The 26,035-nt window shown below is 34.9% G+C and overlaps 1 protein-coding gene across 3 annotated transcripts in view; it reads right to left on the reverse strand.

The window, feature by feature from the left end:
* Positions 1-26,035, reverse strand: part of LOC138715569 (kinesin-like protein KLP2) — a 157,499-nt gene that overhangs the window by 50,390 nt on the left and 81,074 nt on the right. Inside the window, exon 10 of one of the 3 annotated variants that reach the window (XM_069848842.1) lies at positions 18,909-19,409. The exons of the other annotated variants lie outside the window; for them this stretch is intronic. The gene's annotated coding sequence lies outside the window, so the exon portion shown is untranslated. Of the gene's footprint in view, positions 1-18,908; positions 19,410-26,035 lie in introns of those variants that run through there. 3 annotated transcript variants of the gene reach the window in all.

The following is a 26,035-nucleotide window of genomic DNA, read 5'->3' on the forward strand; positions in this document are numbered from 1 at the left end:
AGAAGATTGCGAGGTTTAGGAGTATTTAAAGCCCAGTGGGAAGCTTACCTTCAGCACTTAAATATTTGTCAAAGACTTTTACACGTTGACAACCCTCATGTAGCAGCCACTCGAAATCTTCCAAACGAAATTGAACATTGCATCAAACAATTACCAATTACCTTCGATTGCTCTGAACGTATTTCTTCTCAAAAACTAAGAAAAGTATTGCGTGAAGATTCTTTTCATCAATGGAGCAAATTGAAAAGTAAAGGTTTGGGAGTTGTTTTCTATTCTCACTGGAAGAAAGGTACTTCGTGGATCTCAACCAAAAAGGGACTTTCGAGCAGTCAGTGGACGCAAGCCATTAAGATGAACTGTAATACAATACCTGTACGTACTCTCCCTGGTAGAACTCTTGACTCAACCCATTGCAGAAGATGCGACGAGCAAGAAACGTTTCCTCACGTCTTGGGTTTCTGCCATCATGGAGAATTGCTCCGAATCAACAGACATAATACGGTTCGTTCTCTCATCGCAGCTTCAATCCGTCAGAATGCTTCCTATGAGGTTTATGAGGAGGTTGGTTGCGTCTCTTCTGATGGCTCTACTAGACGGGCTGATATCATCATAATTGATCGGCAGAAGGATAAGGGTGTCATTCTTGATCCCACAATCCGTTTTGAGATGCATGAGCAACAGCCACAAGAGGTGTGTCGTGAAAAACAAGTCATATATGAGCCTTGTTGTCAGCATCTTGGAGCACAATACCACATTACACATTGGACAGTTTTTGGGCTCATGTTCGGTGCCCGTGGCACGATCCCACGTGAAACTTTAAATCAACTTAAACAATATAAAATTTCTGATGCAACGATTGATGCCATAGGATCTCACGTGTTAAAATCATCCTTAGCTATAATTAGTAATCATTTGTACCCAACAAAATTTTTATTGTAAATGATTTCCTACGTTTTCTTATCTTAATGTTTTTTCTTTTTCTTTCCAAGTGTCACAAAATTGTTCTGTTTACTTATTATTCTTTATGAATTGATTAGTAGGCCGATCTTTCGAACCCTTATTTAGGGCGACTTTTGTTTCTACAAATTATCTATTCACTACTTTATTATCAAAGTTTTGAACAGAAGAAAATGCATTAAACTTCATTAAGGTATGAAAGAATCTTCCCATTACTTTGTATCTTCTCTTCATTGTACATAATTACGTTGTAAATAATTACTGCGAGAAAAATATACACTAATGTATTTTTATAATTATTTACCTTAATTATTAATAATTAAAATGATGCTTGTTACAAAATGAATAACAAGGAGTAGGATTACTTCAAGTTAGAGCCAGGCCCACCTAATTTTTTTTTTCCTAGAAAAGCTACTGATTAAAATATTAATTTATTTAGTGATATTTGGGGTAGGTTAGTGCATTTTATAACTAGTCAAGTTTTCTATAAAATTAAACAGAAAAGTTAAGATATTGGCTACACTTTTTCAGACTTGGAGTTACATGCAGGGATAGTTGTAAAATTTTTAGCATATATGGTCATATGAAGACTGGACATAAAGAAGGCTGTAAGTGCCAAAGAGACAAACAGTAGAAAACAGAGATTTCTTGTGCAACTAGTAATGTTACATCGTACATTCTGCACATCTATGGAAGAAGCTAGGGTCTAAATAAAATTACAGTGGGACTTATTATTTTTCTTAGCGGACTGAGCCAGGGACATACTCTTTTTATTTGGAAAATTAATTTTTAAAGATATTGACACAGCCTTTTTTATGTCTTGTCTTCATATAATCTCTACTAGATCAGAAGTTAGTGAAATTAAGTTCTGGTTTTAAAAAATAATAATACAGAAAATTGTGTATATTTACTTATATACCAGTGCAAATTACCGGTATTAAATATTGTAATTGGAATCCACATGTATTAGACCCTGTGCAATCCTAAGAATTTCAGTTTTTACTTCTATGTATCACCGAAGGATATGACACTGTAAATACTACCGTCATTCTTAAGCAGATTAGCACTTGTATATATGAACTATTACTGGATGGAGTATTTCCTATTACCATGTTATTAGTTTTAGGCCTACTTTCAATGCAAGTATCTATGAACGGTGCAAAGAAAGTTTTAGAAAGTATCTTATAATGTTCTCTCATTTGAGCACTACAATACTTTTATGCTATTCATTAAAAAATCCATGAAAAACAATGTTATGCACCACATCTCTTGTTTTGTCACTGCTAATATCATGTACCGGTATATGTATAACCTAAGTTAATGTCAGATGTAACTTCGTGCAATATTAGGGCTCACAATACCAATCAAAATTTCAATGCTGAAGAAAAATATTTTTACATCTCTAGCAATAAACTTCAAGGACAATTATTACGGTACCGGTATATGCTATATTAATGTGCCTGACAGTAAAGAAAAAAAAAAGACGTAATTTCTTAACTCCCTGTTTTATACAAAATAATGATGATTATGATGATGATGATGATGATAATAAAGATACAGTATAGTACTTCAAGTTTTAGGTATGTTGAAGTATCCACACGATTTTTACCAACACAGTGACGTCTCAAGAAAACAAAATAATCAATAATGCCATCACTTGAATTAGGTCAAATTTTGGTACTACCGATTATGCATTTTATTAGCTTTACAGTACAGTGAAATTTCCCTTAATGGATACCTCTATATAGCAGAAACTCCTTGTTAATAGACAGTTTAAAATTTTCCAGCAGATTCGCACATGATGTTTTGGAAAAATTATTTTTCACTGGGAGACGTATTCTCTTCCTAACTATTATACTCGACAAATTACGGTATCAAATTATGAATGATTATTATTTGTAACGTAGGAACGTACGTAAGAACATAAATTCAAACAGTGTCAAGAAGGCAATCAGTTATCTCCCATCTATTTTAAATATTTTTTATGAATTGGCAGGGTTTTTATTTTGCATCATTTACTGAAGATTCCCTTTCTAGGGCTGACGTGTAGATTGTGGTGATGATGATGGTGGTGATGATGATGATGGTGGTGGTGATGATGATGATGATGATGATGATGACGACGATGATGATTAATGGAGCAATGATGGAGTGCTGGTAGGGGAAATGGGAGTACATGCGAAAACTTACCAGTTTCTTTTTTTATTTTGACCACACATTCACATTAAAAGATGAAGCCTTAATACCTGTATGTAATTCATATTTATCTTCGAAATATATTCCAGAATTGTAGAGAAAATAAATATCGGTACTACGACTAAAATATCATACTGCTTGAAATTACTGAATGAAAATAAATAAATGAAAAATGTTTCCGTAATTTTATACAAAATTACAACATGGATCTTATATTTATTAATAGGTATAATATGTAATATACGGTATCAAAATAGGCTACTTATACTATTAATTTCTACCAATCTTTCCCAACAACTAACTCCTCTCAATAAACAGATACCCTTAATTCCAACCAGGTGTCTATTATCGGACATTTCACTGTATGACAATTTCTGAAATTATTCATTTAAATATTTATTACCTTTATCGTTTGTGTACAACAAATGTATCAGTTTCATAACTTTTCCAGGTTTCTGTTACATTTATACTGTGTGTAATAATCCTACATTTAGGAATGCAGTACCATAATGTTGTCGACTTCATAACTTGAAATAAATTAATCATATACCGGTACAATAATTTCTTACATTAGTACCGAAAAATAAGTAACAAAATCAGAATTTCAATACTGGAAAAAGAAAAAGACTGGGATTTTGGTATTGTAAGCCACACCAAACTGTACCATTATGGTACTTTACCATTTCTATCATTAAGACTTGGATTTCTGCGACTAAAAATGTATAAATATGCATTTCTATATTCCATTATAAGTTACAAAATGTGACTCAATTTTTTATTTAGTTTTATAGGATGCCAGTATGTTATATGCTATAGGCCTACGTTTATGCTAACATTATGCGTACTGCAGCTACTTATTACGGCATGTTATAAATTTAAGTTAACTGGAAAACTGTTTGCCATGACAGGTTGCAGTTGTATCGGTATTATATTGTAAATGTAGCAGCCAAGAGTTTTCATAGCTTATAAGGCTTTATGATAATAATTATTATCTTCCAAACTGACGTGACGAACACACGCAGTACTTTCTCAACTCAACTTTATATGTAGGATCAAGCAGAGCTAATGTGATACACTAAAAAAGTCGGGCTAATTTGATACAAACTTTAAAATGCATCACTGACTCAGTGTGAACATGTTTAAAACTGCGATTATGGAAATACATTTTATGCTCTTTAAGGAGCAATACTGAACAAAGTTCAAAAAACCATTGTCTCCCTCATAAATGTATTAAAAGAAAAGGCAGTTTTGCTGATTGAAAAAAAACTTTGATGTGATACTCACTCACTTTTGTCATTGCTCTTGAATGAATAAAGATAGAATAATTTTTTTTAATTTTCCTTTTACTCAGAAAAGTGTCAGCTTCATTTTTCTCTAAAGAAAAGCTGTGAATGTTGATCAGTCTAGTAGTAATTAGTGTATGAATGGAAAGGGTTATTATGATAAACTTTTTGGGGCTATTGTGACACAATTTTTAGGGCTATTATGCTATGCTAGAAGGGTCTTATGATATTATGTTTACTATGAAAGAAATTGATCTGATTGATCAATTTTCTAACTTAAAATAATTTATTACCTATTGAGGGATATTTCATAATTTCTCTGATCTTCAGGGATGTTTGAATTGACATGTTGAAACTATAATACAGTACGTATAAGTTAAAAAATTACACATGTAGACTTATTTTTTACTTATTTATGTAACAATTTTAGCTTAATAGCCATTCTTCTTATTGCTAAAGTTTAACATAACTTTGGAAAATACATTCACCATTACCTAAAAAGTATTTTAATTTATTTCAGCAATACAAACTGTATTAATTTTCTCAATCTATTTCTTTACACACAAAAAAACTACGAGCCTACAGCAATTTTCTAGCATTGGCAGTAAAGTGTTCAAGTTTAGTAAACTGTATAAATTTTAATGGAAAAAAGAGGTCATTACAAAAGTTGCTAAATCTTAGTCAATTTTAATGTGATTTCAACCAAACTTTTACAAGTGATACATTAAGCATATGTGTGTATCACAATAGCATTGGCAGTAAGGCGTTCAAGTTTAGTAAACTGTATAAATTTTAATGGAAAAAAGAGGTCATTAGAAAAGTTGCTAAATCTTAGTCAATTTTAATGTGATTTCAACCAAACTTTTACAAGTGATACATTAAGCATATGTGTGTATCACAATAGCATTGGCAGTAAGGTGTTCAAGTTTAGTAAATTGTATAAATTTTAATGGAAAAATAGGTCATTACAAAAGTTGCTAAATCTTAGTCAATTTTAATGTGACTTCAACCAAACTTTTACAAGTGATACATTAAGCATATGTGTGTATCACAGTAGCTTTACTTCATTGCTCTGAATAAAATGTTCATTATAGTACTGTATCAGAAAAGCCCACACAGAAGACTATCATGATACACTGGTTTTGTTTTAATTAGATTCATTATTACAAATAAAAAATTAAATTTAACTCTAAATCCTTCATATATACCTAAAGTAACACATGACTTAATTTTTTCATATTTGTATATATTTTAATAGAAAAATTACAGCAAAAGATTGATTTTTTGTATTATAATAGCCCTACTTGACCCTAACAAACACACGAAAAATGTCGACTTGTTCACAAAGATAGAGAAACCGCATCAATCATTCCAAGTGGTCTTCAACAATTTCATTTGCTGAATGTTCTAAAAAGACCTCTGGAAAAAATCAAATAATAATTCTAGAACAGGTGTTTTTTAATGTTACATAATGCACGAAGTATAACATTGTGGGTACAAGAGATAGAAAAGAAAGGACACGATATTTGTGTCATTAATTTCAAGGAAAAAGGAAACGACGATGGTAACTCATTGTTAAAAGATAAGGATTTTGTCATTATTATGACAGTAGTTGGAAACATCATCTGTTTGGATGGAACACATGGGTTAAATAATTATGATTTCAGTTTATATTCCATGTTAATAGTTTATGAATTTAAAAATTATTGCCCTGTAGCATTTGAACAGCAGCAGCAATTTACTATCTTCAATAGAGTTAAGAATACAGTAGGGATAATTAGTTGCACCACATTCATGACATTTTACAATACTTGTGGAAGGTAATGGGCCCAGTACCTAATGTTCTGTTACGTGCATGACATGTCACAAGTACTGGCGACAAAATTCATGTAAGAAGGCTGAAAAGAAGATAACTGTACACACAGCTGCTAAGACAATAAAGGATGAATTGTGTGAAGAAACTTTCTGGAAGTGTTTGTTCTTAATGATGAGGATACAATTTCATATGGAAAATATTTTTTGGAGCAATATGGGTCTACTGCTACAGGAAACACCTGGGAATCAATATAAATATGTATTTAGAATCTCTATACCAAATAAAATAAAATAGCCAGACATCGGAAGAGGTTGGATACAGCAATAGATGGGATATTAAAACTTGTCAGAGACAATCTTCCAGTGCAATATTAAGGTTACAAAGAAAAGTGTACCTTCTGATAGGACGAACAGAATTGTGAAGAATCAGCCACAAGCTCAACACGGAAATAAAGCCACGAATGACCTTCACTTTTTCAAAAGATGAATCACATGTTCAGTCCATGTCTGGGAATGATCTGTATAATGTTCTCTTATTAAAACCGGAAAAGAGATTGTGCTGCAATGGATACCTAGTCAGTGTGGGGTTTATGGGAACTAAGAAGGTGGGTACTTTGACACTCAAAGAAAATAAGCTGCCAGCAGGACATAGGCAAATCTTATCGGTTTATCAAGGTAAGGTAAAAAAATAATTTACCAGACATAGGCTAGGAATCGCTCCTAGACCATAAAAAACGAGGCCCTTCACACATTCCTAGTCTGCATGATGAGATCCTCCATGAGGCGAAGATGGGTGAGAGGGAAATGGTATGTGGGACACTAGTTGACATCTCAAAGGCGACACCATCCCGCATGACACTATTATGGGCACTCTACCGCACACTCCATCATCCTTATAAAAGATATCGTCCCTCCTCTGGCAAACTAGCGAAAGTGAAAAATAAGCGACCCTGCACTTTCGCTAGTTTGCACTATTTAATAATGCAATATAGACCTTAAGTGCAGGGTCGCTTATTTTTCACTTTCGCTAGTTTGCCAGAGGAGGGACGATATGTACACCGGTTCCTAAACTAAGGTAGAGGGAGTGAGCGATGGAGTTCCACTGCAAAGGGGAAGGGGTGAAACAGGGAGATCCTCATCTTCACTATTTAATATTGTTATGGATCCCCTTATTCGTAACCTGCAGAGAGGCCTCGTCCTGAAAGGTCAACAAGTAGGGGCTCTCGTAGATGATCTCGTCATAATCGCAGATTCGATTCTGGGTGAGCTGACGTTGCTGGACTGCACCCACAAATATCTCGATGCATTGAGCATGAAAATGAACTGTCGAGTCAAGTCGAAGGACCTGGGTAGTTAGGGATCCTAAGCTCTCACTGGTGGAGAGTTCCTGGCGCTGATCCCTCCACCTTGGACTGTCATATACCCTTGCTAAAGGCCTGAACGACAAGTCCCAGTGCGAAAAGCTTGTTCAGGCAGTGGGGAGGGCCAAGAGTCTGGCCTTAAAGCCACATCAAAAGCACAGATTTATCCCAAGTTCACCTACTGAATGGTCCTAAATATCACCAGCAAAAAGATATTACGTGAAACAGACCGGAAAATCCGGCAGACATACAGAAGTAATTCATATCCATCCTAGCACGAAGGATTATGTATTATACACAAGAGCGAGAGATGGTGGACTTGGGATTCCTCGCCTCGGATCGCAAGTAGCAAGCTTGAAGGAGGGGATGACCCCTTGAACAGCGTTGATCCTGACATGTGGGCAGCTATAGAGGCAGGCAGGCTAGACATGCTCCTGCGGAAGTTGGCAAATGCATTGTGTTCGAACTTTCCTGTAACGCCCAACACGCTGGTGAGAGCCAGGAATAAATTGAAAGACAAAGAAGCAGACAACTGGTGTGACTTGAAAGTACAGGGACAGGGAGTCCCATGTTTCAGAAACCAGTCGTCAATTCCTGCCTTTATGACCCTTCGGTGTTACGTCCTAAGAGATACACTGACGTACTAAAACTACGGTCTAACACTCATGGTGTCAACGTGATCCTAGCTCGGGCAGACAAGAACTGAGATTGGACCTGCCACCATGAAAAACCTGAGACGTTAGGGCACGTACTCTGAAAATGCGTGGCAGCAAAGGGTAAGCGAATCAACAGACATAACGCCGTAGTGAAGAGAACTGAATAAGAATCATCCAAAAGAGGCTACACAGTAGCCCATGAGCTCGAGCATCAAGTCGATGAAAGGAGACTCGTCTGCTTTCATCTCACCATGAGCATGACTACCTGCTTGAGCCATCTGCAAAGAACTGTCGTTCTTGACTCAGCAGAGTGTCCTATTGTATGGGAATCCAGACACTTCGGGCTTGCACATCATCACTTGCCAAGAATTGGAAGACATCTTGATAGTTACGGACATTTTCTAAACCCCGTCAATTATTACTGGGTTGCAAGAAGCAGAATTGCTGAAAGACAATGAACTGACATTGGGTAAAAAAAAAAAAAAAAAGGAAGGAAGAAGAGTGTGGAGGAGCAAACTATTTTAAACGTGCTGCATGTGGAATATGTATCTATTCATTTACATGCGCATGTGCTGATAATGTTATAAGAGAAAACATATGCAAGCATATTCATCAGAACACAGGAAGAAATAGTAAAGTTATCAATAGAGCTACAGAAGCCAATTGCTACAAAGACTTTCTGACAGAAACATTGGCGATACGGTACTTCTTACACCCTGTGGAACAAATGCTGTTAATTCTTCAATCAGAACAAAGCTGGAAAGTATTTCGGTTGTTCTTGATGAAAACAGATTCACAACACAAGAAAGTCACGTGATTCATAAGAACCTAAACAAAGTTTTTAATAATTAATGGACATGTAGAATTAGGTACAGCTGTTGGGACAGATGCTGGGCTTCCAGAGGCTAACTTATTACCCATTCCCACTGATACAAGTTCATACCCCAGAAATGAGACAAAGGTCTTTCAATGGCTCAACACAAAATGGGAGAGTGCTTTAGACACTGAGTTAACCAAACTCTATGTAAATGGGGTGATGGCAATACTTCGATTTGGCTTTGCCCAAAGGTGTGGTGACGTTGTTTCCAGGGCTAACATGCCGCCCCTCACCCGACCACCAGCAGATTGAGTGCAAAGGGTATGCACAAAGATTGAGGTAACTCGAGCTGCTTCAATCATCTTAGCCACTAAGGCAAACTGGTGGGCTATGAACCATCATACAGGACTCCAAATTGAGGGGGGGGGGAACCTGATGCTGGATATGTTCAGAAAATCCTCAAGTAAAAGTTTTTAATGTTTGCAATGAAAATATTGAAAAGGTAAACTGTGCAACCCAACTATACGAAATTTCTAATATGGATATCACAAATAAAATAAAGATGCAAAAAGGATATTTTTTTAAATAAGGTGAAGAAGTGCAATAATGCCAGGCTTAACAACCCTTAGCTTGGCTTGAAATGGTTTTTCGAGATCCTTACACTAAGGCATACGTTGACCCATTGTGTGTTCTATATATACAAGACGAGTTTCCAAATCCGACAGGTGACTGAGAGGCATTCGTGAATCCGACGTTGACAGGCGGACCATCCTGCCTGTCCTGACAGAATCAGCTCCTATTCACAGACAAAGCGCCTGATAAGACCCACAAACCCTTCCTATATTAGTATCTGTACTACCCCAAGACTTTACTTCAGTCAATTTTCACTATTTCAGATAATAAATGAATGAGAGGGAGATGAAGTGTGTTGGTGGAATGATAGAGGGAAACGGGAGTACCCCAAGAAAAACCCTCTGAAACATCAGACATTTCATCACAGCCTGGCCAGGGATCGAACCCAGGCCACCTGGACAGAAGAACACCACACAAGCACCAGAGTCACAGACGCAGCCTTAACACCATTAGAGTTAAGGAGTCTGAAAATATTAAGGAAGATTTGCTTTCAAAGAGTGAGGATATATGCATTAATGCAGATTTTGATCATTCTTACAACAAATGACGTTCTGCTTTAATAAAAACAGTAGTATACAGATTAAAATTTATCCCATTTTAATAATTATTCTGATTTCTTTAATCACCCTCCTTTGGCTCATTTTATTCAAGATGGCGGCCGACTTGGGAAATGTAAATGTAACTCCCGCATTTTGTAGTAATTTCAATATTCCAAACAACGAATCGTGTACAAGGTGTTGCAGTCTGGAAAGGAAAGTGGATAAACTGTGTTGGAAATAATTAAAGTGCTGCAAGAGGATGGAAACATTCTACAGCACCAAGGAGAGGTTCCAATTTGTAGGCCTAATTGCAGTACCACGAAAGAAGAAAGTTCCTTGGAAACACTTGGATGGACTATAGCAACAGGTAAAAAGGGAACTAAAGCAAATAATTCTAGAGAATTTCACCATACCGATCGACAACCATTTCCAGTAATAGTAAATCGCTAGGAAGTGCTCCAGAGTCAACAGGAGAAGGAAAGTGTGGTTCAAAGGAAGAACGAAAATGGCGGAAAATGTAAACAAAGAAGTCTACCAAGTACAAAGAAACGTACTGTTACAGTTATTGGTGACAGTCATGCGAGAGGTTGTGCAGAGAACATAAAATATCTTAGTAAAGTGCCGATTAATGTTACTGGTTACGTGAAACCCAACGCTAGCACTAAAGATATAGTAGAAAGTGCCAAATCTGACATCACGAAATTAACAAAAAATGACTTTGTGGTAGTGTGGGGAGGTACAAATGACATCAGCAAAAACAATGCAGCCCATGCTATTAGGAAGCTGACGTCGCTTGCAAATAAATGCAGTCATACAAATGTCCTGCTCATAAGTGCTCCACACAGACATGATCTCATAGGTTTCATCTTGTGTAAATAAGGAAGTCAAGTCATTTAATTGTAGACTGAAAAAAAGGATGGGAATCTTAAAAAATGTTAGGATAATCGACGTAAACCTGGATAGAAATAAATTCACTAGACATGGACTTCATCTTAACAACAGTGGGAAGCAACAAATGGGAGAACACATTATGAATGAAATATTGAATGTAATTGGGAGTGCAATGAGGGACCCCATCGTGATGGATTGGACCAGACCGGATACAGAAGACTCGACAAAAGAAGCCGATGTCATCGAGGGAACAGCTGACAGGGGAGATTCGGCAGAAGAAGGCGACGTCAACAAGCGAACAGCGGACAGGTGAGACTCGACAGAAGAAGACGACGCCAACAAGGGAACTACTGACAGGGGAGACTCGGCAGAAGAAGGCGACGCCAACAAGCGAACAGCGGACAGGTGAGACTCGGCAGAAGAAGGCGACGCCAACAAGCGAACAGCGGACAGGTGAGACTCGACAGAAGAAGACGACGCCAACAAGGGAACTATTGACAGGGGAGACTCGGCAGAAGAAGACGACGTCATCAAGAAAAGTGCTGACAGGGGAGAACGACCCGAGGAACTGGATGCTGACGAGGGAACTGCGGATAGGGGAGAACTGTCCAAGGAATCTGAAGCTGACAAGGGAACTGCTGATCTTCGTAAATCTCAGAGGAGAAGGATACCTTCTAAAAAGCTAAGTGATGATTTTTTATAAACAGATCAATAAATAGGATAGATAATATTGGTAAATTAATTACACTTGATATGGTAAAGACTTCTGGTAATACAAATAATATATTCAACTCTACTGGTATGTCAATAATGCATCAAAACTTTCAATGCCTTAAAAATAAGTTAAATGAATTAGAAGTACTATTCAGTTATGAATTACGAGATATAGATATTTTGTGTTGTACAGAACACTGGCTAAATGAAAAAGAAGTAACTTTATTCCATATTAAAAATTATAAACTTGCAAGTTCCTTTAGTCGCACAAAGTAAAAAATGGAGGCTCAGCAATATTTGTAAAAGCCACCAGTAACATATCTCATATTGAGAAAAGACAAACATACTACCTTAACCGAGAAAAGGATTTTGAACACGTAGTAACAGAAATAAAATACTCAAATTATTGTTTCACAGTAGCCTGCATTTATAGATCACCAAGTGGATCTTTGAAAACATTTCTTGAGAATCTTGAAATCCTATTGCACTCGTTAAAAAACAACAATAAACCATTAATTTTATGTGGCGATTTCAATATAGATTTTTCAGAAAACAATAGTGCAGCTTCTGATTTCAGATCACTGATTCATTCATTTAACTTAATAGCGACTATAGATTCCCCCACACGTATAACTCCTACATCACAGACATGCCTGGATCAAATAGTTATTGATAATGATTTCTACCCATTCTCAGCAGAAAATATAAAAATGGGAATTTCAGACCATAATGCTACATTTTTACATATAAAATTAGAAGCAAATGCTGAACCTAAAGCTAGTAATAAGTCCGTCAGCTATAAAAGATCATTTAATGAGTCAAATATAGAATACTTTAAATCTATGCTCCTAAAAGAAGACTGGTCTGATGTGTTTAACAAAACAGATGTAAATGAAAAATCAGTGGAATTCATTAACACTGTAACACATTATTTCAATATCGCATTTCCAATTAAAAAAATTATTCTTTCAAACAAAATGAATAAATAAAAAAATTGGATAACGAAAGGAATCATAATTTCTTGTACAAGGAAAAGACAATTGCACAATATATGTCAATATACAAATGATTTAAATCTCAAATTATATTATAAAACATATTGTAACATCCTAAAAAAAGTAATCCATAAGGCAAAATTAAATTACAATCAGGACTTCATTTTGAGAGTAGAAAATAAAAGTAAAGCAATTTGGTATGTGGTAAAAAGGGAAACCGGGAAAAAATCAGACACAGCAAAAGTCAATATTGAATTATTAAACAATGGTAGCTTAATTAAGAGCCCACATAAATTAGCTGAAGTGTTTAATAACTACTTTGCAAATGTTACGCAAACTTTAGAACCTGCACCAACAGGGAATCAACAGCCAACCTTTCAACATACAGGGAATAAAAGTACATTTTTTTTAAAACCAGTAACCACAGAAGAAATTCACAAAATAATGGGAAACCTAAAATGTAGCCTGGCATCTGGAATTGACGAAATCCCAGATGCAGTAATAAAAGCTTGTAATCATCTTCTAGCTCTGCCAATGACAGACATCTGTAATTTATCCTTAGTCACTGGTAAATTTCCAGAGATCTTTAAAGTAGCAAAAGTTTGCCCAATTTTTAAGATGGGAGTTAAACAAAATATTGAGAACTATAGGCCTATATCCCTATTATCTGGGTTCTCGAAAGTCCTTGAAAAGGTTATGTACAACAGATTAGTCTCATTCCTAGAATATAATAATATACTGTCAAATTCTCAGTTTGGTTTTAGAAAAGGTAAAGGAATCAATAATGCTGTAATATCGTTTATCGAATCAATCCTCAATGCTAAAAACAATAAAGAACAAACCGTTGGACTTTTCCTGGACCTTAGCAAAGCATTTGACATGGTTAATCATGAAATTCTAATCTGGAAACTACAACAATTTGGCATAAGGGGATTAGCAGGGAACTGGTTCATCTCGTACTTAAGCAATAGGGAACAGGTTGTACAAATTGGCTTAGTAAAATCAAAATCCGTTCCTATGCCCCATGGTGTCCCTCAAGGCTCAATTCTTGGTCCAATATTATTTCTCCTATACATAAATGATCTCCCGTTAAATATAACTGAAGGGAAAACTGTCTTATTTGCAGATGACACAAACATAATACTGAGTGATAATAAGGAAGAGAACTTGCAAATGAAAATTAATGCAACATCAACGAAACTAGACAAGTGGCTAGCAAATAATAAGCTTAAATTAAATGTAAATAAAACTGTCTATGTATCTTTCAATCAATATCCAACTGACCAGATTCACATAGTTCTTAGTAATACCATAATTAAGGAAGTAGAATGCTCTAAATTTTTAGGTATATGGATAGATTCCAGTCTAACATGGGAAAAGCATATACAACATCTAACTGAGAAGCAGAGTCGCTTATGTTATGCTTTTCGAGTCCTTGCAAAGATATCATCCATGGAACTTTTAATATCAGTCTATTTTGGATATGTTCATTCAATACTATCATATGGCATTATTACTTGGGGATCTTCACCAAAAGTGACACAAGTCCTCAAATTGCAGAAAAAAATACTCAAAATCATTAAAAAAGTTCCTATTCGGACTGAAAGTATAAACATTTTCAGAGAACTAAAAATCTTACCTGTACCCTGCATATATATTTTAGAAACAGTGTGCTTTATTCATCAAAACATAGATTCCTTTAAAACAAATTCAACCTATCATGAGTATAACACCAGAACATCCCAAAACATACATCTGAATTACCACAGGCTTACCAGAAGTCTTAACAGCATATCACATAGAGGCAGCATTTATATAATAAACTTCCACAGAAAATCAAAGAACTGTTTCAAATGTTTCAGGTAACTCAGAGTTGAAGAAAAGACAGGGAAAAGCAAAAAGAGAAGATACTAGCTAGAACAGTGGAGACTGAAGATCAATTTGCATGTCACTTAATATTAAACTGTTAAATTTATTTAGAATTAAGTCTATTTTTGTATTATATTGTATGCTATGTCATTTTTCTTGTGTACTGACGACGCCATGAATGCTTGTAATTCTATTCGGCTAATAAAGATCTAATCTAATCTAATCTAATTGATTTTCAACGTGAAATAGAAATGAAAAGTTGTACAACGGTTTTGTAGCAACTCGGCTATGTTGATATAAAAATGTATTAAAAATATAAATTAACATCTTATTGTAAAAGTTCATTGTTTGTGGACTGCATCATTATACTCGTTATACGAGAGTAATATTAATTATTTTTTACATCACCTAACTGCTACCATGGTCTCCTTGATACGAAGCTCGACCTGTATGAACAGCATTCCATTCTGCATGCAACATCGAGGAAGGCCATGATTGAAATGGCGTGTAAATATGCTCTCCTGATCCACTTCTTGATGAAACCTGTATGCAGTTACAATAAATTGGAAATATTAAGTTCTAAGACAAGGTGAAATATCCAAAAGTCTGACTACATTCACTGTGAAGACCTAAAAACGTATATACCATGAAGTTAAGTTACTTTATAGCATATTTCATGGCCTATTCAATTACAGTATACCGGTATGACTTGTATTGTATTTATTAACATTCCATGGTATTCATACATGCTTACAGCTAGAATATGGAACAAGTCAAAAAACTTAATACTATTATAAAATCTTAATTTATAGTCACAGTCTAGATGAAATATATACAGAAGAGATTTACAATATAGTCTACTAGTACAACACAAAGTTTTAGTATCAATTTCATGAAGTGTTATTCAATGTCATGAATTCACCTACAGAGTGGAAGGCGTGAGAAATTAGGTACTTCTTTAATTTGGCCCTAAATAATTTTATGTTTTGAGTTTCATTTTTTATATCGATAGGGAGGCTATTAAAAATTTTTACTGTCATATAACGCACTCCTTTTTGATAGCACGACAGACTTGCCGATGGAGTATGAAAGTCATTTTTTTGACGTGTATTTATGCTATGAACTGTTGAATTAGTTACAAAGTTTTCACGATTACATACGAGGAAGATTATTAATGAAAAGATGACAAGCCATGGGCATTATTTGTAGTTTTTTTATAATAGTCCTACACGATTCCCTAGATTTGGCACCTACTATTATTCTAATTACTCTTTTTTTGTAATAGAAATATATTGTTACTATCTGTGGAATTTCCCCAGAATATTATTCCAAAACTCATTACTGAGTGGAAGTATGCAAAGTATATTGTTTTTAAGGTATTGATATTTACTATCTTTTGCATAGATCTAATAGCAAAACAAGCTGAATTTAGTTTGGGGGTAATTTCTTTAATATGATTTTTCCAATTTAACACATTATCGATTTTTAAGCCAAGAAATTTGGTTGTTGTTGTTTCTAATAGGGATCTATTATTAATTATTGCGCTAGAAATTTGCGACGTTGATTTAAATTGAATTATGTTAGTTTTGTTACAATTTAATACCAATTTATCGACTGAGAACCTGTCACATATTTTGAAGAGAATTTCCTCCGTTGAAGATTGGAATGTGTTGGAGTTATTGGCTGTAATTACTATACTTGTGTCATCTGCAAATAATATGGGATGACCTACATCTTTTATTAGGGGGGCAAGATCATTTATAAACACTAGAAAAAGTAGGGGACCTAATATTGATCCTTGAGGAATTCCATTATTAATAGTTCCCCATGTCGATGCAGATTTCATAGTTGTATTAATTTCAACTTTCTGTTTCCTATCTATGAGATATGAGTGAAACCATTGGTGTGCAACACCTTTAATTCCATAATAATCTAATTTATGTAGCAGCATTTTATGATTTATACAGTCAAATGCTTTGGATAAATCACAGAAAATCCCTCCAACTTGTAATTTTTTATTAACTGCCTCCAGAATTTTGTCAGTTAAACTAAATGTTGCATTTTCTGTGCCTTTATTTTTCCTAAATCCAAATTGTTCTGGGACTAAAATTTTGTATCTTTCTAGATGATGATATAATCTTTTATACATTACTTTTTCAAAGATTTTGGAGAAGACTGGTAGAAGTGATATGGGTCTGTAATTTTCTGGAGACGTTGTTTCTCCCTTTTTGGAGATAGGAATAACCACTGAATATTTTAATCTCTCGGGAAATATACCACTGAACATTGAATAGTTACATAAACAACTTAATGGCCCAGCTATAATATGTGAACTCGCTTTTAATATTTTGCTTGTTATTTCATCATATCCTGAGAAGCTTTTTGACTTTAGATTTTTAATAATTGCAATTATTTCTTTTTTGTTTGTTGGAAATATTTGAATATTTGGGAATTTTGTCGGAAAATATTGTGTTAAAGAATCTAAACTGTTAGTAACATTATCTTGGGGGATGTTGAGGTTATCAGTTATTGTAAGAAAATATTTGTTAAATATATTTGCAATTTCACTTGGGTCTGACATTTTTGTATTGTTAGATATAAGGGTATAGTTTGTTACTTTACTTTTTGATCGTCCACTTTCCTTTTTAATTATGTTCCAAGTTATTTTGATTTTATTATCAGAGTTTTGTATTGTTGTATTATAGTGTAATTCTTTAGCTTTTTGAATTACTTTGTGTAATATTTTTGAATAATTTTTATAGTGTTGTTTTAAGTTTGTATCATTACTATTTCTGCTCTGTATGTATAATGATCTCTTGGTTTTGCATGAGATTTTAATACCTTGTGTAATCCATCTATTGTTACATATTGTTTCATTTTTATACTTTACAGGAAAACTGGATTCAAAAATATTTAGAAATGTTTTATGAAACTCGTTGAATTTACTGTTCATATCACTTTGACTGTATACTGATTCCCATATTTCATTTTTAAGATTAATTTCAAAATTATTTAATGACTCCCTGTTTATATTTCTGAATCTCACTTTAGTTGGTTTTTTTGATGATATGTTAATATTTATACTCAGGAGTTGAGCATCATGATCCGAAAGACCATTAATTATTGGGGTTGTTTGAGATATACCTATTTTTTTCTTTTCCGATGAATATGTTGTCTATTGCAGTAGCTGAATCCCCTTGTATTCTGGTCGGAAAGTTTACTGTGTAAATTAAATTGAAAGAGGCTAGCAATGAATTTAGTTGATATTTCCTATTGCTTTCTGTTAGATAATTGACATTGATGTCTCCGCAAATAATGCATTCACGTTTCAATTTCTGTAAGTATTCTAGTGCCGTTTCCAATAAATGAATAAAATTTTCGTAGTCTCCAGATGGTGCTGTATATAGACATATTATAATGAAATTATATGTTTCATTTTCTAATTCAACAGCACAAATTTCTAAATCCCTGTCTTTGCAAAAATGTGAAAGATCAATATTTTTTAAATTAAGGTCAGATTTGAGAAATACACTCACTCCTCCATCCTCAAGAGTTTGTCTGCAGTAACTAGCACCTAATTTATATCCTTCCAGTGAGAGAGACAATATTTCCTGTTGTTTCATATGGTGTTCGGTAATACATAGCACATTCGGATTTAAATGTTCGGTAGCTAAGGATGCAAGGAGTTCATCAGTTTTATTTCTTATACTTCTTATATTCTGATGGCATACACTGAATGTTGATTGTATTACGATTTGTCGATTCTGTTTATTATTATTATTGTTGTTATTTTGACTTTCTTTATTTACCCTAAAAAAGGACAAGCCCTATGACGGATTACAACAGGAATTTTATTGTCACACTTGCCATGGTCACATTGAAGACTGTCAGCAATGAGACGCGTTAGCGAGTCCTTGCCTCGAGAATTCAAATGCAGTCCATGATTAGTGTATTCCTCTCTTACAATGGAGGATGTGTCTATAATATTAACGTGGGCCATGTCCCTCTCCAACTGAGCCAAGTCAATCCGCAGATTGTTGCCATAGAAATAGAACCAGGCTCGTGCTAAGAATATTTCCACGCATGCAAAAAGTTTCATAAATAACTTTTCCTATACTGGTAAAAAATAATCGAGGAAACACTTCTTTTTATTAAATTGTTTTTTCTTTTTACATGTTCTGAAAATTTTTATGGTTGCATTTGGGAGTGTCTTGAATTCACTGTATCAGCTGTTTATATTTGAACTTGATTTATGACATTCTTGTCTTTCACTTAAATGCTTTACTAGTTTATAGTTATATAATCATACAATATCTTTTACTGCTCGTCATCAGATTCATAAGTACCATGTCGCCTTTTTGTTATTGCATTGTCTACAGAAAGAGTGAGAAACTAACAATTACAGTTAAAATAAAAGTTTTAGAAGTTTAAGAACCTTACAGGGCTATGTTGGCTGTCACAATGTCCCTGATACAGACTAATGAGATTTATCTACTGCTTAGATAAAAATAAATTGCATGAACACCCGATACTCGTTTTTGTCAATTTGTCTTTCAATTCAGTTACCACAGACTTCTCACTCTTCAGTTTCATTCAGCAGTCCTCTTGTCTTCTCTAATTTTGTACGTATTTTCACGATTTTGCAGATAATACTGTTCTTGCATTGCAGTTTTTTCATGGGTTCTGAAAAAAAAAATATCCAGTTCAACAAGAATGCTACCAGTAATAATACACTATCATGAAACAATGTGATACTATTTTTATGTATAAATTCATGACTAGGGGGCGGATATTGATGACCTAAACATCTACTTAAAATGATCAATAAAATGCCTTTAAAATAATGGAAAAATGATAAAAAATTAAAAGAAAATAACATTTAAATATTATTCACCGTACTCGCACCACAACTTCTTAAAAATTAGTCACCTTGTTTCAATGACTGGCCTGCAAATGTCAGAGAAAGGAGGGAATTTCCTGTAATTTGACTAAGATGAAGGAAAAGAACATGCAACAAAATGAAAGTTTTGAGGCAAAATTATAAATTTTAATGAGGGTTTACAATGTGTTTCAATCAGGAGTGGTCCATGTCAGTGCCTTCATTCTCCATCTCCTCCTCCTTCCACTCTTCACTTTTGTTACCAGACCTTCCAGATGGGGAGTGTAAATGACAAAACAAATTGTAAGCGCAGTGTACATTCTGCAATCTTTGTGTTAAAAATACTGTCTACTGTAGTACATCCCTTCTGAACCAAGGTCCGTGGACGGTTGGTCGCTGTCACTCTCACAGGTTCCTTCATAACAGCATTTAAAGGGACAGTGAAGAGGGTTGTAAATCTGTGACGTCATCACGGGAACACTATACTCATTTTCAATCCTCGGCTTGCACTTTCTAGCGATAACCAAGTGATTTAAACATCTATATTTGTTAGGGCCACATGTACACTGGTGGAGTAAAGGCTTAGGGGTATAACTTCCACTAAAATATCTCTTCTTTTTTTTTTAATTCAGTGATGGTTTACTTTCCAAATTCTTAGCAAGATAAAAATTATTATGAATGCTTCATTGTACTTGCTTTTGTATCTTTAACCTTTGTAGAATATTTCAGTCCAATTTTAAAGAAAGTTATTAACGAATACGCATTGTACAATATATTTAGTTTATTTTACACTTCAATTTCTGTTTCTGAGCCTCAAAATATTAGTTAGGTCTATATTAAAGTAGTATTCAATAAATAAAATCTCACATGTGAACGACAGAATTTGCATTACGCATGCAAAATGTATTAAATTTCAGTTAATAACACTGGAGTAGTGTGTGCACTAAAACTAATTAATAATAATTAATTTTATACAGGATCGCTAAATAAATACTTCGTAAATTAACCCATTTCAGTGAAGTGGTTGAGGAGGGATTTCAATACCAGTGGGGAATGAAAATATCTCAATTTTAACACTGATTTTACAAATAGAACAGCTTATTTTAAGAATGTTACACAAAATTTACACTGACTCACCTAGTCTTGTGAAGGACGCAATGTCCTGTTTCCTTCTACTTAGGTAACGAATTCTAAAAGATGTTCGTGCTCTACTAAATAACTTCAATAATTCCGGATCTTCATTTGGAAGCTTTTTCCTCAAAAGTCTAATAAACTGCCTATTGCATTCTTTTTCCTTTGACTGATTTTTTATTAAATTTTCTAAATATAACTTTACACTCTTCAATAAAATTGCTGCCATCCACTGAGAAGAGGGATAAACCTGTCCACCACGTGAAACGATCTCTATCCATCCTGGAGTTTGTTGACTGGAATTAGCATCCGAAACTGCACTTTTGTTAATACATTTTCTAGGAATATAACCAGCAACATATTTATATAATTTCTACCAAATTATATAAGAAAAAGAATAAATTTACCATGATATCTCAGGGACTATGAACATGAACATGAAGAATGGCATTACGTTGATGATAAATATTCTAATGAAATAATAATTATTATCGAACTCGGGCCACCTGGTTTTCGCGGCCAGACGCGTTAGCCGTTACTCCACAGATGTGGTGTCCCAAGCAGTCACCACAGTGATGGTCACTGAAAGTTGTTTGTTTTCTATGATCGGTAGTGCAGTTCCTCCCACAGTATTGATTATATGGTGAGATTAAATTGAGTCTCATTAGGTAGAAAAATTTCCAAGCTAGGTAACGTATGAAAAAAAAAAACTCTCTATATAAAAACAAATTTGCAAAAATTTATGTAATTTATAACTCTTGCGTATACTACACGTAGCCTAAAATTACTATATAAACGCCAATTACATTACTATTGATTGTTATGGAGGTGTTACGTTTGGGTTAGTGACAGATCCTGTGAATAGTATGTGCACTGCTTTGTGGGATGTAAATCTTGAGGCTTATCACAGTCTAGTATACACAGTCACGAAGCCCGATGCATCCAGTTGCTAACCACTGCTGGCCTTCTATACCCAAGGTTGCGGGTTCGATCCTGGGCCAGGTCGATGGCATTTAAGTGTGCTTAAATGCGACAGGCTCATGTCAGTAGATTTACTGGCGTACGGCTGACCCCTAGGATCCAGAATAGAAAACACTAGGATGGCCTCATCACATGCAGTATGTAACAGTACTGGATCATCAACTTCGTAACTGTGTGTATCAGACTGTGGTATTCATCTCCGAGTAGACTGTAAGGAAGTAAGGGAAAAGTCCAATTTGGTAGGTCACGGATCTTAGTTAGCGAAGCCAAGTGTAGACCGACTTGTCACCCATGACTATATTTTTTCTTTTGCTTTGTGTGTGATGAATGGCTGTTCGAAAATCATGTGACACTGCTAATAGGGTGTGCATTTAGACAAAATTAATAGTTTGTCTCCTATCTAACATGATATTTTCATTATAATTTACACAGCAGTTACATGTAGCGTATATCTATTGTATACAAAAATCTGATTATAAATTTATAAGGGCAACTACCCCTTTATAGGGAGTGCATTTAGACAAAATTTAAAAATTGTCTCCTAGGAATATAACCAGCAACATATCTGAGTGTTTCTATTTCTTTCCTTTTCAAAGTGCAGTTCCTCCCACAGTATTGATTATATGGTGAGATTAAATTGAGTCTCATTAGGTAGAAAAATATCCAAGCTAGGTAACGTATGAAAAAAAAAAAAACTCTCTATATAGCAACAAATTTGCAAAAATTTATGTAATTTATATCTCTTGCGTATACTACGCGTAGCCTAAAATTACTATATAAACGCCAATTACATTACTATTGATTGCCATGGAGGTGTTACGTTTGGGTTAGTGACATTCTGTGAATAGTATGTGCACTGCTTTGTAGGATGTAAATCTAGAGGCGTATCACAGTCTAGTATACACAGTCACGAAGCCCGATGCATCCAGTTGCTAACCACTGCTGGCCTTCTATACCCAAGGTTGCGGGTTCGATCCTGGGTCAGGTCGATTGCATCTAAGTGTGCTTAAATGTGACAGGCTCATGTCAGTAGATTTACTGGCGTACGGCTGACCCCTAGGATCCAGAATAGAAAACACTAGGATGGCCTCATCACATGCAGTATGTAACAGTACTGGATCATCAACTTCGTAACTGTGTGTATCAGACTGTGGTATTCATCTCCGAGTAGACTGTAAGGAAGTAAGGGAAAAGTCCAATTTGGTAGGTCACGGATCTTAGTTAGCGAAGCCAAGTGTAGACTGACTTGCCACCCATGACTATATTTTTTCTTTTGCTTTGTGTGTGATGAATGGCTGTTCGAAAATCATGTGACACTGCTAATAGGGTGTGCATTTAGACAAAATTAATAGTCTGTCTCCTATCTAACATGATATATTCATTATAATTTACACAGCAGTTACATGTAGCATATATCTATTGTATACAAAAATCTGATTATAAATTTATAAGGGCAACTACCCCTTTATAGGGAGTGCATTTAGACAAAATTTAAAAATTGTCTCCTAGGAATATAATCAGCAACATATCTGAGTGTTTCTACTTCTTTCCTTTTCATTAGATCTGTAATGTCAATTCTGTCATCAATATCTACCACTAATAGGTTCATTTCCTCTGGGATTTCGTTCACGCTTTCATGAGAAATGTCCACGAGATCCTGAAAAACTTGCTTTGTTATTATTACTCCATCTGAATCTTCTACTGGGGCACTTGTAGGGTGGGGAAGGCGACATTCTAACATTAATAGGCGCAAGCGATTTTTCACTTCGACGGGCAGAGGGTTATTATAAAAAGTCCTAGCCCACGAATTTGGAAAAACAGGTTTTTCAGAGAGTCCTGATTGAGTTTCCTAGTCATTATATAATCAATTCCTTTTTCTTTTAAATCGCTATAGACATACAACACTTTCAAGCTCTTACTAGAGGTAAGGAAGCCATTCTGAAAAGGTAGAAGAGTATTTTTTGCTTCTGACTCTCAGTTCTTTTATTGTTTCCTCCATTCTATCTAATATCTCTACTTGTTCCTTGTGGTTAATCCCGAAGACACATTTCAGTTTATTGTGTATAGGACCTTTCGGAATTCCCGAGTTCATTACATCTGTGAAGTCATTTATGAGTTGAAAAAATTCACATTCACATTCGGGTATCAAATATTTAATCAGAGCAGCACTGTAATGTGAAAAAAATTCCATGGCAGGTGCAACTCTTTGGCTATCATTCTCTTGCACAGTAATGTGACCCCAATGTAATTTTGGGAAAAGTTGCAACTCCGAAGAATTGGATTTAATAATCCATCCAATTACATTTTTTTCTACTACATTGCCATTTGCCATTCAATTGAAACCCATTGTTAATAAAATGGTTCCTTAACAACTTAATCAGGTGGGGCAAATCTGCAAAAACCCAAATATTTTTGTCTCAAGCAGGATTTGAAAAGCAGGTTTGATTTACATTTATTTGTAATTTATTCCACAGTCTTCCATTGCCGCCACTCAGATCAGAAACAATTGCAATTGCTCTGAAACCTGCCGCTTCAGTTTCTGATATAATTTCGAACAGTAGCTTTCTGTTCATTGTTTTATCGAAATCATAATAGATGGGCTGCTTCCACTCACTTGCCAATCCTCGGATCATTACAATTTAAGCATTTCTGTGAGGACCCTCACGATCCTAACAAATGACACCATTGACATTCGCCTCATCAAACAGTAACATTGATAACTTATCCATTTCACTCAAAGACAACCCCTGTTCTTTAAAAATTTTCAGTAACGGTGTAATAATACCAGGAGAAAAGGGCAATTTTTTTGTCCAACGCTGCAGGGTAGCAGCGCTTGGTAGAGCAATTCCACCTGTGATCTCAAATGATTGTACGGCTAATGCAGGAATCATGTCTTGTTCTTCCCATCTTTGCTTCTTTTTCCTGCTAATAAGCATTTTTATTTGCCCTGGAGTGAACACTTTAGCTAATGTTTTACTTTTCCATTTACTAAGTGATTTAAACACTCTCTTTGTCAAGTTATGTTTCTAATTTGGACTCTAACTTTTCAATGTCTAAAGTTTTTCATTTCCTTTAGTTACTTCTTCATTTTCTTTTTTTGAGATTCAGCTCCTCATTTTCTAATGAACAGATGAAATATAACACATCCAATGGATCGTCCCGACGCACTATTGTCTTTGCATCTAATTACTGTTCACTTATCTCAGACAAAATCTTTTTCTGCAACTTCTCTCTTCTACACATTTACTTCTAGCACTATTTATCTCACTGTTTTTCACATAGCACACTCGTAAAATCAGTGACGGTTGGGCATTTAATTTCATTCTTTTCTTTGCTGGTATGTTTAAAAGCTTTGCATTAAAATCACGCTCATAGAAATCAGATGTGAAATGTTCGGAACAACTACGCGCAGTTTCAAGATTAAATTTATCCTTTCGGTAACACTTAATCTCCAAATCTTTCGCAGCATTGGATCAGAGGGAAACGTATGATAAATAACACTCGAGCCTTTAATTTTCCTGGTATAATTCTGACACTCGCTCACCACACAATTTGGCATTTTTCATGCTATAATAGTAACAATATAGGCCTATTATAAACAGCACACTAGCAAAGTCTATACCAAAATCAAAAACACACTCCACCTTTTCTAAATTCCAGTAATTACTAATAAAGGTAGCACAAGCCAAGGGGATGAGAGTGAAGTGTGTTCCCGTGGTGACGTCACAAATTTACAGCGCCTTCACTTTCTCTTTAAAGGCTGTTATGAAGGGACCTGTGAGAGCGGTAGCGACAGACCGTCCACGGACCTTGCTTCTGAACCATATTGGGGACACAACGTCCTGTTGTCCAGGTAACTGTGAAAGTTTCCCCCCTTCCAAACATAAATTCTAAAGACACCCTTGTATCAACAAAAGAATAGTAGTAGTCAAAGCCCTCACTTAAACTAAGCTGCTGTCAAGCATTTTATATTACTTCTGTTGTGTGAAGTGAAGCCTTCAGTGGAATGAGGGATGGACTTCAGAGTTTGTTCCAAACTATAAAACTCAAACTTCACTGTTATTCACTTATTCAGTAGGTAATTACTGATCTGTGTGCTGAGAAAAAGATTCAACAGGTCTATATATAAAGAAGGAAGTAAAATGCATTCAAAATGTTCTAAAATTCTTCAAAATATTAAAAATGTCCAAAAAATGCCGAAAAAATGTAAAAATGACACTTCAAAAATGTCAAAAAATGCAATATAATAAATTTTTTTACGTTGATATTAACATAGAAAGGATTTCTATATTAATAGACATCATCCTAATGTGAAAAA

This window comes from Periplaneta americana, chromosome 1, assembly GCF_040183065.1.
Source record: "Periplaneta americana isolate PAMFEO1 chromosome 1, P.americana_PAMFEO1_priV1, whole genome shotgun sequence".
NCBI lineage: Eukaryota > Metazoa > Arthropoda > Insecta > Blattodea > Blattidae > Periplaneta > Periplaneta americana.